At 45.7% G+C, this 14,143-nt stretch overlaps 1 pseudogene; it reads right to left on the bottom strand.

Annotated features, from left to right (window-relative positions):
- Nucleotides 1-8,205: 8,205 nt before the first annotated feature.
- LOC105808996 overlaps nucleotides 8,206-14,143 on the bottom strand; it is a 54,675-nt pseudogene continuing 48,737 nt past the window's right edge.

The following is a 14,143-nucleotide window of genomic DNA, read 5'->3' on the forward strand; positions in this document are numbered from 1 at the left end:
AAATCAATTTGTCCCCTTAAATTAATTGACCAGTAAAGTCCATGAAAAGTCAGTCCATCTTTTTTTAAAATTAATTCCCCTGAAAGATACATCCTGCCAATAGCTTATTTTTTTTCCCTCTCACTCAATTTCTCATTATTGACTGGTTGCTCCTGAGAAAGTAGGAGATAAACCAGGACACGGCTCAAATGAGGATCTCCAAGCAGGACCCGTCTTCTGGCGGGGAGGGTGAGGTTTAGGAAGGTGGAGAAATGTCAGATGTTTCTGGAAGAGTTGGGAAGCAGTTTGCTATGGGGATCCCAGTGAGAGAAGAAGCTGGGGCAGGAGTGGGACCCCCAGGTGGCCTGGAGCTGAGCAGACCTGGCTTGGCAGCACCACAGGGAGGGGACTGGACTTCCCAGTGAGCCCGGCGCACAGCCTCACGAAGTTCAGAGAAGGGAGGGCTTTAGGAATCTAGTCTAAACTCAGAATTTTCAGTTGAGACCCAGAGAGATTGATGTTTTCCATAAACGCCTTGTATGCGTGTGGGAGACCTCCCTCGTGAATGTCATGACCCGCTGGGGAGAGAACGGTCCCTGTTTACTCTGAGAGCATAGGACATGTTTTCGGGGTTTTCAGGTGTTCTGCATGACCTCAGGCAAGCTGATCTAAAGGAGCCAGAGGGGAGGCGACTCCAGTTGAGATGCTGACTCCATGTCTGCCTCATTCCTGTGGCTTTCTGGCATGTTCCCCTCCAAATCCTTATCTGCAGCAAAGGAATTTTGCTTCACTTCAGGTGACCAGGCCAGGACAGTGTGGTGGCCAGAGCTGGCGGTAGGGGGGGCGGCGGGGGGGGGGTTGGGGAGGGATAGAGATGGGGCAGGAATTGATGGGGTGGGCTTGCCAGATTTGGCACATAAAAATACGGGACACACAGTTAAATTAGAATTTCAAATGTATGATTGCTTAGCATCAGTATATCCCCAATATTGCATGGGATATACTTGTATACTAAAAAGTTATTCGCTGTTCATCTGAAATTCGAATTTAACTGGGTGTCCTGAGTTTTACCTGGCGATTCTTTCTTGAGACTCGCAGCAGCAAAGAAGCCCGAGCCCTTGATGATGGGAGTGACGTTGAGGGCATTGTGCTGTTTTAAATGGGAGAGGGCTGCCCAAGTCTGCCCTATCGTCTGCCTGGGGTTTCTGGAAGACTCAGGAAGTCCTGATGCCTTTGAGGAGCCCAGAGAGCAAAGGAAGGAGAGAGACGCTTTCACAGGTCGTTGCTGCAGCAAATTTCTTTCTCTAGTTCCCTTTTGTCTTGCTCCAGCAAGAGCAACAGCACTCTCTTTAAGGATTTGAGGACAGAAGGAAACTTGGGTAGATAAAGCCAGCACACACTGTAGCTTATGTCCTGGGGAGATAATGGCTCTGAACCTGCTAAAATAAATGGTCTGCTTTGTTCTTGAATAATAATCATTTGGCAGCTTTGTTCTTTCTTTCTGGCAGCTAGGTGAGAAGATTTTGATTTCAGAGGAAGAAGAGTGACCTGGGGCTGGCCATATTGGACAGAGGGAGAGAGGAGGTTTAGCATGACAGGGTCCCCTGTATGGTGACAGAGCCCTTTCCCCACCACCTGTCATGCTGCCTAAAGTTCTGCCATTAAGTCTTAGGGTTAATGACCTGCTCCTTAAAAAAATGCAAATATGCCTGAGAAATACAACATACATTGTTATACCTTTAGAATGAAATTGTTATTTAGAGTTTTTCTAACCCCACATTTGGCCAAGAGCAGAGTCTCGGGGTTACTGGATCTAGACCAGGTAATTCTTACCGATACTGAGGGGCAGAGAGGTCGATCACATGGAATACGAAGAAAGCCCAGAAAGAGAAGGGTCTGGACAATTCAAGAGAATGGGAGAAGTGGGACGATTAGCTGGAGCAAACGTGCAATTTTCCAACGAGAATGAATCGTGCCTTGTCCCTCCTCCTAGAAGGTCTGTTAAGTCCCAGAGCGTTTCTTCTGCTCTGTCTTGGCCGGCTGGATGAATGTTTCTAATTCAGATAACAGCAGAATTTGGAGTGTGTTGAAACCAGCTGCAAAATTCTCTAATCCTGGCATTAACAAAGGTTAGGGGTTCTGGGGCCATAGCCTGTACCCCAACTCCAGCCAGCTGTCCTAGAAATGCATCCTGTGGGTTTCAAAGGGTAAAGAATGTGCAGGTTTTCACCTCCATGGGACACAAGTGCCTGATTTAGTGACAATAAGAACTTGGGAATCAGCAGGCCATGGGACAAGCTCTGGTTTCTTCCCTTGTCTAGTTGAAGGGTGTTGTCCAAGCACGATGTTTCCTTCTCGGGAGGATGGGGATAAAGATCTTCTATTGTCTCTCTCATGGGGGGTTGCAGAGGTGAATGTACCCTTCACAGGCTGAGCTATTACCCAGCTGTGATAAGTATAGTTTGCTGATTGTGGTCACAACTGTGGATGGAGAGTGTCAATTTCATAATCAAGGGGCAGCCCACTCAATGACTCTGCCTCTATTGTCCCTGGCTAAGACAGTGGTCTCTAAACAGTGCCTTGGATGTAGGAGCTGCTAATAAAAGTACGAGTGACACGAATTCGTCCAAATGAACAAGTGGCGATGTTCTCATCTCTACTTCAGCTCACCCCCAGGACTTGGTATGCTGTGGTGCAGCCAGCTGTCCAAAGAGATTATCCGTTCTGGGACAACGCACATCACTAACTGTGCCCGTGAGCATGGGCTAGGTACCAATAAGCCCATGTTCCATTAAATAAGCCCCTTCTGCCTGAAAGGACATGAGAACCCACTTCCTGCTGGTCATCATTGTTTGGCTGTAGCTCTGATCTGCCCTCCCTAGGAATCCTTCTTTGTATATTTTCATTTTCTAGTTAAAAAAAAAAAAACAACTACTGGGGAAAAAACTCATTGGCTATCCCCAAATGATCAAATGAAGACAATTATATATAAAGATTATACAGGTAAAAACCTTGGTGGATTTGGACATTTTATGCATCCGTGTGGGGGAGGCGAATGGACAGGAAAAAAACAGTGGCTGATATTTATTGAAAGCGACTGTGTGTGAGACATTGCATGCAGCGTTTCTGCATATTACCGCATTTAATTCTCGTAACGACCCCCTGCGGTAAGTGCTGTTAATATTATTACACTCACTTTACAGATGAGGAAACTGAGGTTCAGGGTGGCCAAGGAATGTTGCCATGCAGACAGGAAGTAGCAGGGCTGGGACCAAGACCCAGAATTGTTTGATTCCAAAGCCTGAGCTCTTAGCCGCCGTGCAATTATTTATCTTTATGTCTTATTTTTCACCCCATTTTGTAATTGCCAATCAATTGACCAGAAAACACATCCCTTTTGCCCTTGAACTACCCACGTCTCCATTCCTCTATTGGGCAGTCCTGTGTTATACTCCATAGCAAGGCTCTGCTTGAAAGGAGAACGGCATTGGTGTTGAGCTCTGGCCCAGGCAGGCCTAGAAGCTATCAGCAGCTTGGGCACCTTCTTGGCAAAGACTAAGGGCACTGCAGATGCCCCTGTAGTCCTTGGGAGTCGGGTGGGGAGGGCAGAGCTTAAAGGGTCAGGGATGGGATATCTGCCATGATGGGACACTTCCTGAAGCTGGCAGGGGTCCTGCTACTCCATGCCAGCACTGTCCCCTCAGTCCCAACCCCAGAGGTCATCCAGGGGCAGAGCCAAGTCTCTCTCCTCACTTTCTCCTTCTTTGAAATGGGCATAATGATGCAATACCAAGGGACAAAAGGACGAGGATATGTATTTTGCCAATTGTTTTAAAAGCCTCAGCTCCACCCCACACCTCCTCACTGCAAACCTTCTTGCAGAAGTGCTCCTGGCTGCGGCTCCTCATCCTCCTCCAGGAAGTTTTCCCTGAAGCCCCAGGCTGGGTTAGCGCACCCTCCCTTGTGCGTTCTGCTATTAGAGTGCATTATCAGTGCAAGGATGCCATCCGCGTGTTTATTACCAGCTTACTTGTCATCCTTCCCTACTTAGACTGAGTGCTCTTTCAGGGCGGGGCCCACCTCAGTATCTGCACTTAACAGATACATCGTGCATTTTGACGATCCAAACCGTTAAACTGAGTTGAAGAAAACATCAATATCCATCGCAAAGGTGGGTGGTGGTAGTTGCTTTTTGCCCTTTTGTGTTTAATACCTGACTCTTCCACCTTTTAGGCAGAGCTGTTCCTGGGAATTTTTTGATATCGTTGGAAGTTTCCTTGCCTTATTCAGATCTCTGGGTCATGACTTAGTGTCCCAGGGAATTCCAGGGAAAAATCATTTTGCTTCTGGAAACCCCGATGTCCACTGCTCTGATAAAGGATCCCAGCTGCGACGAGGAGATTATTTACTCGAAACTAACGAGCAAAGCTAATTACTGCAGTAGATTTGGGCAGGGACAGAGCGTACCAGCGCAGCTGCTGGCAAGTGCTCCCAGCCCTCCAGCTTGGCGGCTGAGCCAGCGTGCCCCTAGACGTGTCAGCGCCTTTTGGTCTTCCAATTTCCTGTTCAATAGCAAACAGATTTTAAGATCATGGTTTGGGGCTCAGTTGTCTGGCAGGAACCAAGAACAAATTTCTGTGGCTTGCTCTTTTTTTCACTGGTTCCAATTTTTGTGAAATATATCACAAAACAATTGAAGTCTGACTTTCTTGAGGGTGTGGGATTTGGGATCCACCCCTCCCTTCCGTAGTTTCATTCCTCACAACTCCTACACGGTTCCTCTCCTCGAGAGCAGGACGCCTACTCCTTGCCCCTCACTCCCAGACGGCTGGTTCCCGGGGAGAGGCTGGCCTGGTGCTCTCGCTGTGCCTGGAGCCTGAGCCGAGGAAACTCAAGCTCACCTGCCAGCAAATCCTTGCCACAGACCCCACCTGACGGCATGCATGCCTCTCCTCAGCACTCTAAGCTGTGTTGGCGCCAGATGCAAAATCTCGTTATAATGAACCACGTGGGACATCCACATTCTTTCCTTTTGGTGGAATTTTGTTAAAATTAGACCTCAGAGGCAGTAATAGTCACAGGGTGAGAATGAAGTGAGTTAATATATTATAAAGTGCCTAGTTCAGCACCTGGCCCAATTTATGTACTTTTTTAGAAGACATTTAATTGCAATGTACGTCTTTGGAGCACACGTTATGAAGCCCAGTCCTGTTTTCTATGCTGTAGGAGAAAAAAAAAACACTGACCATGGTCTCTGCTCTCAGAGGGTCTGCACTGCAGGGGGAATGGCAGGGCACACAGGCGTGGCAAGCTAGAGGTCGTCCTAATGTGACCCAAGGGATTCGGGACAGAGACAGCGTGGAGAGCAGGCAGAAGAAGTGCTGGGATTCTTAGCGAGCAAAGAACAGCTGTGGGTGAGATTGATTGGAGAAGGCTTAGTGGGGAAGGATAGTCGAAAGCCTAGGTTCTGTTTTGCCAGAGACTACTGGAGAAGGCAGCCTGGGCATGAGGAAGGATGTATGGAAGTCCAGAGATGGTTCCCATGGCAACAAAGGATGCCAGGACCTCTGAGGCGCAGGGTCTGATGGGCTATTGACGGAGTCTGTAGGAGACGAGGGAGTGATGGCATCTGGGGTTCAATCGCTACGGAAACTCGGAGCCCTGAATGATAATGGCTTCGTGAGAGGGGTTGGCAGATGGTGGGCATTTCAACATCAGTGAGGAAAACCTAGTTTTCCTTGAAATTGTGGAGTGAGGAGCATTATCCAGCTTACGTTAGAAGCGGGCAGAGAAAGAGCCTCTGTGTTGGAGAAGAATGGGGTTGAGGTTCGCCATGGAAAATGGCAGGATCGGCCAGCTAACGTGCCAGTGGAGCAGGGAGGTGAAAGTGGCCCACGACAAAGGCAACTTAGCACCAGGAATTGTAGCTTCAAAATAAAAATCACAGGGACTGTGGCAGGAAGCTCTGGCACAATAAAGAGTGGGCACCAGTTTTTATTTTTATTTTTGTACCGAATTAGCAAATATACTCTGTGCTTTGAACCCTTCAGGATAAATAAGGAATTGTCACGTATCTAAATTCTTGAATCAAAAAAAAAAACTGGCCGGGCGCAGTGGCTCACGCCTGTAATCCTAGCTCTCTGGGAGGCCGAGGAGGGCAGATTGTTTGAGCTCAGGAGTTCGAAACCAGCCTGAGCAAGAGCGAGACCCCCGTCTCTACTAAAAATAGAAAGAAATTAGTTGGACAACTAAAAATACATAGAAAAAATTAGCCGGGCATGGTGGCACATGCCTGTAGTCCCAGCTACTCGGGAGGCTGAGGCAGAAGGATAGCTTGAGCCCAGGAGTTTGAGGTTGCTGTGAGCGAGGATGACGCCATGGCACTCTAGCCCAGGCAACACAGTGAGACTCTGTCTCAAAAACAAAACAAAACAAAACAAAAACAAAAACTTACAACAGAGAGATTCTTATTCCATACAATCCAGTCAAGTAATAGGTCAAAATAAGGGGGAAAAAAAGTAGAGGAGTTTGTATAAGAATGGGACATATATCTTAAATATTTTATTTTAATTTAAAACATAAAATATACATTTATTTCCTAATGTTTTTATATTGAGTCTAGCCTTTTTCTTTGACCTTAGGTATGCTGATTGCCTTCCTTATCTTCTTTCTTCTATAAATAAAATTCCTTTTTTTTTTTTAAGACAGAGTCTTGCTCTGTTGCCTGGGCTAGAGTGCTATGGCGTCAGCCTAGCTCACAACAACCTTGAACTCCTGGGCTTAAGTGATCCTCCTGCCTCGGCCTCCCGAGTAGCTGGGAATACAGGTGCATGCTAACACACCTGGCTAATTTTTCTATTTTTAGTAGGGACAGGGTCTCGCTTTTGCTCAGGCTGGTCTCGAACTCCTGAGCTCAAGTGATCCTCCTGCCTCAGCCTCCCAGAGTGCTAGGATTACAGGCATGAGCCACCACGCCCGGGCCTAAACCAAATTCTTAATGAATCAATAATGACCACACATCTTTTGCTACTCCTACCATTGAGACGTAGCATCAGTTTTTCTTTGCTGGCCTCTTTCTTGACTAGTAAAATACAGTGGAAGTGACATTCTGGGATATCCACAGCCAGGTTTGAAACTCTTGATGGGTTCCTTGGAATACTTGCTGGGACCCCTGAGCTGCCACGTGAGAAGTTCACTAATTTGAGTTCCCCATGCTCGGAAGGTCACATGTAGGTGCTCCAGAGGACAGTGTCAGCTGAACTCAGCCTCCCAGCCATCCCCATTGAGGTGCATGACATGTGAGTGAGGCCACCTTGGGCCCTCCAGATCAGCCCATCCACCATCAAATGATTTTCATTAGTACCACGTGGAACAGAAAAATTGGACAGCCAAGCCCTGTCCAAATTCCTAACCCACAAAATTGTGAGATATAGTAACATGGTGGTTGTTTTAAGCCACTGAGGTTTAGGATAGTTTGTTACGCAATAGATACCTGGAACTTTGTTGTGAAGAAGACTGCACACATGTTCACGGAGCTGAGAGAGACCTAGAGGTCCCTGATCTGCAATGAGAATTCTGAATATTGTCAGAGGCCTCCAGAAACTGATGACGAAATGCAGTGAACATACAGAAGTTTCCTGAGCCTCCCTCCATCAGTGTCCCCATCCCTACCCTTGATGGTGAAGGGTCTCCTCTGTTTACCTTTCCTGGATAACCTCCCTGGAAAAGCGCTCGCACGCAGGGTTAGATGTACAGAAGGCCGGCCACGTCATCTCGTCCATGTGAAGTCGTTATGAGGATCTGTTTTTCAGCAATTGGTGTCTGTCTGCCTCCCCAGGGCTGCGGAGAGCTCTCTGATGCCGGGGACTGCATTCCCTGTCTGTCTGGCTTCACTCCCCTTCCCCCTCCTCTCAAGGGCCTGTGATGGAGAGGCTCCCTCCAGCGCAGTGAGGGCAGCAGCCTGGCTGAGGGAGAGCCCAGAGCTTCCCCCCTGAATGCTAAGGGTCCCATGGATGGTCCCACAGTGAAGTCACACAGGCCCATACGCAAAAGAACCCGGTGCTCCATTTAATGCTCTGCTGTCGGCCATTCTGAAATTCTTAACACTATTTTTGATCCCGCCTCAGGTTTATTGGTGCAAATAGCACAGGAGCACACTAGCCCCCTGCAGACAACAGCTCAGGTTCATACCAGTCCTTTTGTGCTCACATTGGCAGACAGAGGCCTCTACTCCAGAGCCTTTGTGGGGGCCTGGGAACCTCTGGGAGCCTGAGCTGGAGCTGGAACTGAAGTTGGAGCTGCTGCCAAGGCTGAAGCCATGGTCTGGGCCTTGGTTTGAGCCTTGGTCCTGGGCTTTGGCTGGCAGAGCCTGAAACCCTTGGCAGTATGGGCGCTAGCACGCTTACCCAGCCTGCGGCGGGCAATGCAGGCAAGTCGACTGAGCTCGTGGCTGACACCCTTTGGGATCCTGGGCCTAACTGCCTTTGGCTTTATTTGCAAGGGCCTTGATGGTCTCAGCATGTGTGCTCGTGGCCCTGGCATCGTTGGCCTGCATCTTCTCAGTCCCTTCTTGTGCTTCTTGCCAAAGTGCATGTTCCCCAGGAACTTGGAGTCCACCTCTTTAACAGATTCATATCTTTGCAATTGGCGTTTCTTGATGCTGTTTCTGTGCCATGTTTGGAACTGGTTATATGTGGTGTGATTCTTGGAGTTGACCACGCCTGTGCCATAACTTTGGTTCCCAAAGTGCCTGAGACCAGAAGAGAAAGAGCTTAATACTTCTTGAATAAGGAGTCCTGTGTTGTAATTGTGCACTGGGCCTTGGCAGCTATGTAGTTGGTCCTGCCCGTGACTCATGCTAGCGTGGTGAGACCAGCAGCCATGGCTATTTCATTAGCACAGCCTGTACTACGATCTCACTAGGAATTAGGTGGAGAGGTGGTGTCAGCAAGGAGGAAAAAACACACAAAAACTGAATACTGTATTCATGTTTCCCTCTGTTTGAAAGATCCCCTCATCCCCCATAATTAACAAAATGACCCTCCTCTGGTAGGATTAACTGGGTATGAGGGAGCTTGGCTGGGAACGGGGTTGGATGCAGACAGCACCCTGCAGCTCAGGCCTAAAACAACAAAATTCAGAATGTGCTGACTCTCAGCCCTCCTTCTGCACCAGCCTGGTTTTCCTGCACCGGCGCATATGGGGGAGGCAGGAGCAGTGAGGCACAGGGTGTCAGACACCCACTGCTTGAAGAGCCAGGGCCCCACCCAGAGCTTTGACAGAGGTTTAGGAAGCCGGGCAGGGAAATAGGAATCCCACTCCTGGTCACACGCTGTTCCATACTTTGCGATCGCTTTTAGAACTCTCCTCTGCCTGCTCTCAGCCTACCCTTCCACATACCTTCTCCTATCCAAACACAGCTGTCTCTTTTTTGTCCACCAGCTGTGTCTCCAAAAATCAAAAAGACTGGGTTGGAGGCCCAGCTGGCATTTCTTTGCCTTTTGTCTATCTCTTTACTGTCCTAGAGCTGTGTCCCTGAACTAGCTGCATCGACATCACCTGGTCAATTGCCAGAAATGAGAAGTCTTCGACTCTGCCCCAGCCCTCCTGAATCAGAAACTCTGGGGGCCTGGATGGTAAATCTGCGTTGTAACAAGCTCGCCAGGTGATTCTAACGTCATGCAGGTTGGAGAATCACTCTCACAGAGACATACGGCGGTCATAAGGCTCTCTACCAGCACTCACAGTTTCAGAGTTGACACCTGTGTGATGGATGGGGGTGGGGGGGTCCTCATTTTTGAAAAAGAAAGAAATAGTAACTGCTTTTATATACGACACCTCTCATCCATGCACACACACACACACACATGCACACAGAAGTACACACAAAGTGGACTTGCTTCTTGTTCCTCCTCTATTTAACATCTGTTGGCCACGCTTTGAGTTGTTTGAACAAGAGAATCAGTGTCAGAATAAACTTGCTTGTAGGGTGTCTGGAAGGCAGGTGCGGCCTGCCACTTTTAATGCAAGCTGAGAACAAACACAGCATACTGAGCCCAAACCAGCCTTCCGCTGCTAAAGACAGAGGTAGAATTTATGTTTTGCTGGGAGGATGCCCCCTAATGTGCTGCCTTACCTTGGGGCCTTAATTAGAAGCAGCAGTGGCCCTCCGGCCTGCTGAGTTTCTATTTGATGTGATTGCACAAAAGAGCTGAGATGGAAAACCAGACCTTTTGTTATTTCACACATTCTGAAAAGCTTTTCCATAAAAGCCCCTTTCTTGTTTCTTATTTGCTGTCACATGTACCAGGATAATTTTAAAAAGATATATACAGAGTAATATCTGGTAATATCTGTAATATCAGGGTAATTGGTAATATCTGGCTTTACCTTGTTCGCCACAGATAGTCAGGTTCAATACAATGTGGCCTCGTCTCATCTCTCTGGCAAGGGCCCCACCCCTACCTGCCACCTCCCATTCAATCACCACCTCCTCCCCGCAGGTCTCTTTCCCTCTTCCATGGGTCTTTCTAGACATACTTTTTGTATTCGCTTGGAAACATGAACATTTTTTAAAATATTCAACATAAAAGTGAAAATACCCAATTTCGTATACTCAAATGTATTTTAATTTCATAATTGCACCCCTTGGAATTGACCTGATAAATAAAATTAAGAGCTGTGGAGGTTTTGTTGTGTCTTCCTTTATACCCACACAGGCAACAGGCTGTTAGACATCAGCTGTAACCCATCTGAATGAAGAGCTACAACTGCGTTCTTGGACCTTCCACATGTGCTGTGTCATGAGTTCATGAGCTTCGCCCAGGGCAGCTCTAGGCTCATGATAAGTCCTAACCGTCTCCTGGGGCGTGTCCCTTCATGGTAGAGTAGCCTCACCCTGGGTTAACAAGAAACACATAGGAACTGATGTTTCCAGACATACAAAGCGGGTCTTGCACCTAGATCTGTGAAACTTTGTTGATTGGACAAGGTTTCTCATTGTTCTCTTTCTTGATTCTCAGGATTTTTAAATCATGGCTTATTCTTGTTTGTTTGTTTGTTTGTTTTTTAAAACTCACTTAACTTCTTTAAAGCACAAGCAGAAATTTATTGGAAGAATACTGGAGTATCTCATAGAACCCAAGGCCAAGAACTACAGCCTGAGCTTCATGAAGGCCTGGAACCAGCAAGTGGGTAGAAAGCCTTCAAGAACCTAGTTGGTATTTTAGCCTCACTTTTTTCTCTCTCACTTGGGGTCACCTGGACTCTTTGCTTCTTTCTTCATATTTGATCCATGCTGCTTTTTCTCTGTAGACCAACTTTTACTTCTTAGGCATAAATATGGACAAACACAGCTGCCACAAAATGACAGACTTTTCTCCCTTGTTCAAGGAGGAGCCTCGAGGATGTCCCGATACCCAGTAGCCGGTGGAGAAGCTGAGCAGCCCAGGTTGGGTCAGTTGTGACCTAGGCTGTGGCCAGGGACAGAGTCATGTGGTACCATTGCTGCCATGGTTGGTTGCAGTAGATGAGGATCTGTTCTGCTAAGAAAAATTACCTCAAATTTGGAAATAAGGCAAAAGGAGGGGTGTATGTCCTTTCAATGTCATATTGGAGCATTTTAACACCCTAGGGTTCTTTAATTATCTAAAGGAACATATCTTTTTTTGACTTACTTTCTACTATTTGTTAAAGGCCCAGAATCTGTGAAATTATATGTTAACTTGTAGATTTTTGCTGTAGAGATGCAAATGATTTCTATATGGCAGGAAAGACCACCAAAGGTTATGGTTTTACTTCCAGCAGCACATTAATCAGTTTTGTATCTAACCTAATAATCTTATTTTGACATCTTGTTTCTTTAATGACTATATAACCCTTCAACCTATACTTCTTCTTTGAACCAGCCCCTCTGTCCTGCTAACTTCCTCATAAATGAGTTGAACAAATCTGGACAATATGTTTATTTTGTGTTTGTATTAGTATCATGTTTTTAACTTTCTGAAAATTAAATTTTGGTAGTCCTCAGAAAAAGGAGAGGAGGATTGGGTTGATACCTCAAAGGTATCCTCTCTATCCTCTCTCTTAGTTCCTATGAGTTTCCTGGTTTTTGATGCCCTCCTCAACATTTTACCAATCACCTGGTCTTTTGCTTTAGTGAGGGTCTGCTATTAGTAAATTTTCTGGTTTTTCGGCCTGAAATATACATCTTTGTTTCTGAAAAAAGCTTTCATTGGATATACATTCTAAATTGATATTCTAAGTTGACTTTCTCTTAGGCCCTTGGGAATATTATTCTACAGTCTTCTAGCTTCATTTGTTGTGGAGAATTCACAAATCAATCTAATATTGATTCTGTCACAGGAAATTTCTCTTTTTAAGATCTTCTGTCTCAGGCCGGGTGCAGTGGCTCACGCCTGTAATCCTAGCTCTCTGGGAGGCCGAGGAGGGCGGATTGTTTGAGCTCAGGAGTTCAAAACCAGCCTGAGCAAGAGCGAGACCCCGTCTCTACTAAAAAAAATAGAAAGAAATTAATCGGACAACTAAAAATATATAGAAAAAATTAGCCAGGCATGGTGGCGCATGCCTGTAGTCCCAGCTACTCAGGAGGCTGAGGCAGGAGGATCACTTGAGCCCAGGAGTTTGAGGTTGCTGTGAGCTAAGCTGACGCCATGGCACTCTAGCCCGGGCAACACAGTGAGACTCTGTCTCAAAAAAAAAAAAAAATATCTTCTCTCTCTTTTTGTTATTGTTTACTCTGATTATAAGAGTCTTAATGTGGATTCTTTCTAATTTATACTGCTTGGAATTCATGGGGCTTCTTGATTATGAGGATTTGTGTTTTTAAATTTTGGAGAAAAATTCAGTTAATATTTCCTCAAATATTACTTCTTCCCATTATTTACATCATTTTATTCCAGAATCCCAAGTAATTGTATGTTAAGTATTTTTACTCTGTCTTCCATGTCATTTAATTTCTATTTAATCATTTTTTTTCCTCTGTATTCTGGGTAATTTATCCAAATTTATCTACCAGTTTACTAATCCTTTCTTTAGCAGTGGCTAATATTCTTTTTTACCCAATAAACATGTAAAAATGCATTCAACATTATTATAACCAGGAAAATAGAAATGATGACATTTTCAGAATGGCTAAAATAAAAAAGAAAGGCATGTTCACATGTTAGGACTGTGGAGCAATAGCTACATGTAAGTGGGAGTGTAACTTGGTACAGTCCCTCTAGAAAACAATTGTCATTATTCACTAATGTTGAAGATTCTCACACCATTTGAGCTAGCAATTCTACTCATAGGCATAGAATAGAATTAACAGAAATCCAGACACATATGCACTAAGAGACTTCCAAGATTGTTCAGAGCAACATTATTCATAACGGCCCCAAACTGGAAATAACCCAAATATTCAGTAAGAGTAGAATGATAAATAGGCCACGTGTGGTGGCTCATACCTTTAATCCCAGCACTGTTGGAAACCCAGGCGGGAGGATCCTTTAAGACCAGGAATTCAAGACCAACCTGGGTAACATAGGGAGATCCCCATCTCTATAAAAAATTTAAAAAATAGCCGGGTGTGGTGACATGCACCTGTATTCCCAGCTATTCGGAAGGCTGAGGTGGGAGGATTGCTTGAGCCCAGGAGTTCAAGGCTGCACTGAGCTATGACCTCACCACCACACTCCAGCCTGGGTGACAGAGGGAGACCTTGTTGCAAACAAACAAACAAACAAACAAACAAACAAACAAAACTAATGAGCAATTAAAATGAAAAAACTCTAGCTACACACAATAATGTGGCTGTATCTCACAAACATGATGTTGAGTGAAAGAAACAAGAATCAAAATATACGTTCTGTGTAAACCTATTTATATAAACAAACAAGGAACCAACCAAAAAATGTAAAACTAAACTATTGTGTTTAGAGTGAACACTTAGAAGTTAAACTATAAAGAATGGAAAAGATAACCATAAAAACCAGAATACTTGCTGGTTTTGTGGAGGATGTGAGGGTACAGTGACTGGGAAGGGTCACTTGGGGGCTTTCTGGGGTACAGGCAATATTCTATTTCTTTTTTTTTTTAAGGCATGAATAATTTATTGTAGAGGCAATGGAGAACCAGGGAATGTTTAGTTATGACAGGGAAG

This window comes from Propithecus coquereli, unplaced genomic scaffold, assembly GCF_000956105.1.
Source record: "Propithecus coquereli isolate 6110/MARCELLA unplaced genomic scaffold, Pcoq_1.0 Scaffold186, whole genome shotgun sequence".
Lineage (NCBI taxonomy): Eukaryota > Metazoa > Chordata > Mammalia > Primates > Indriidae > Propithecus > Propithecus coquereli.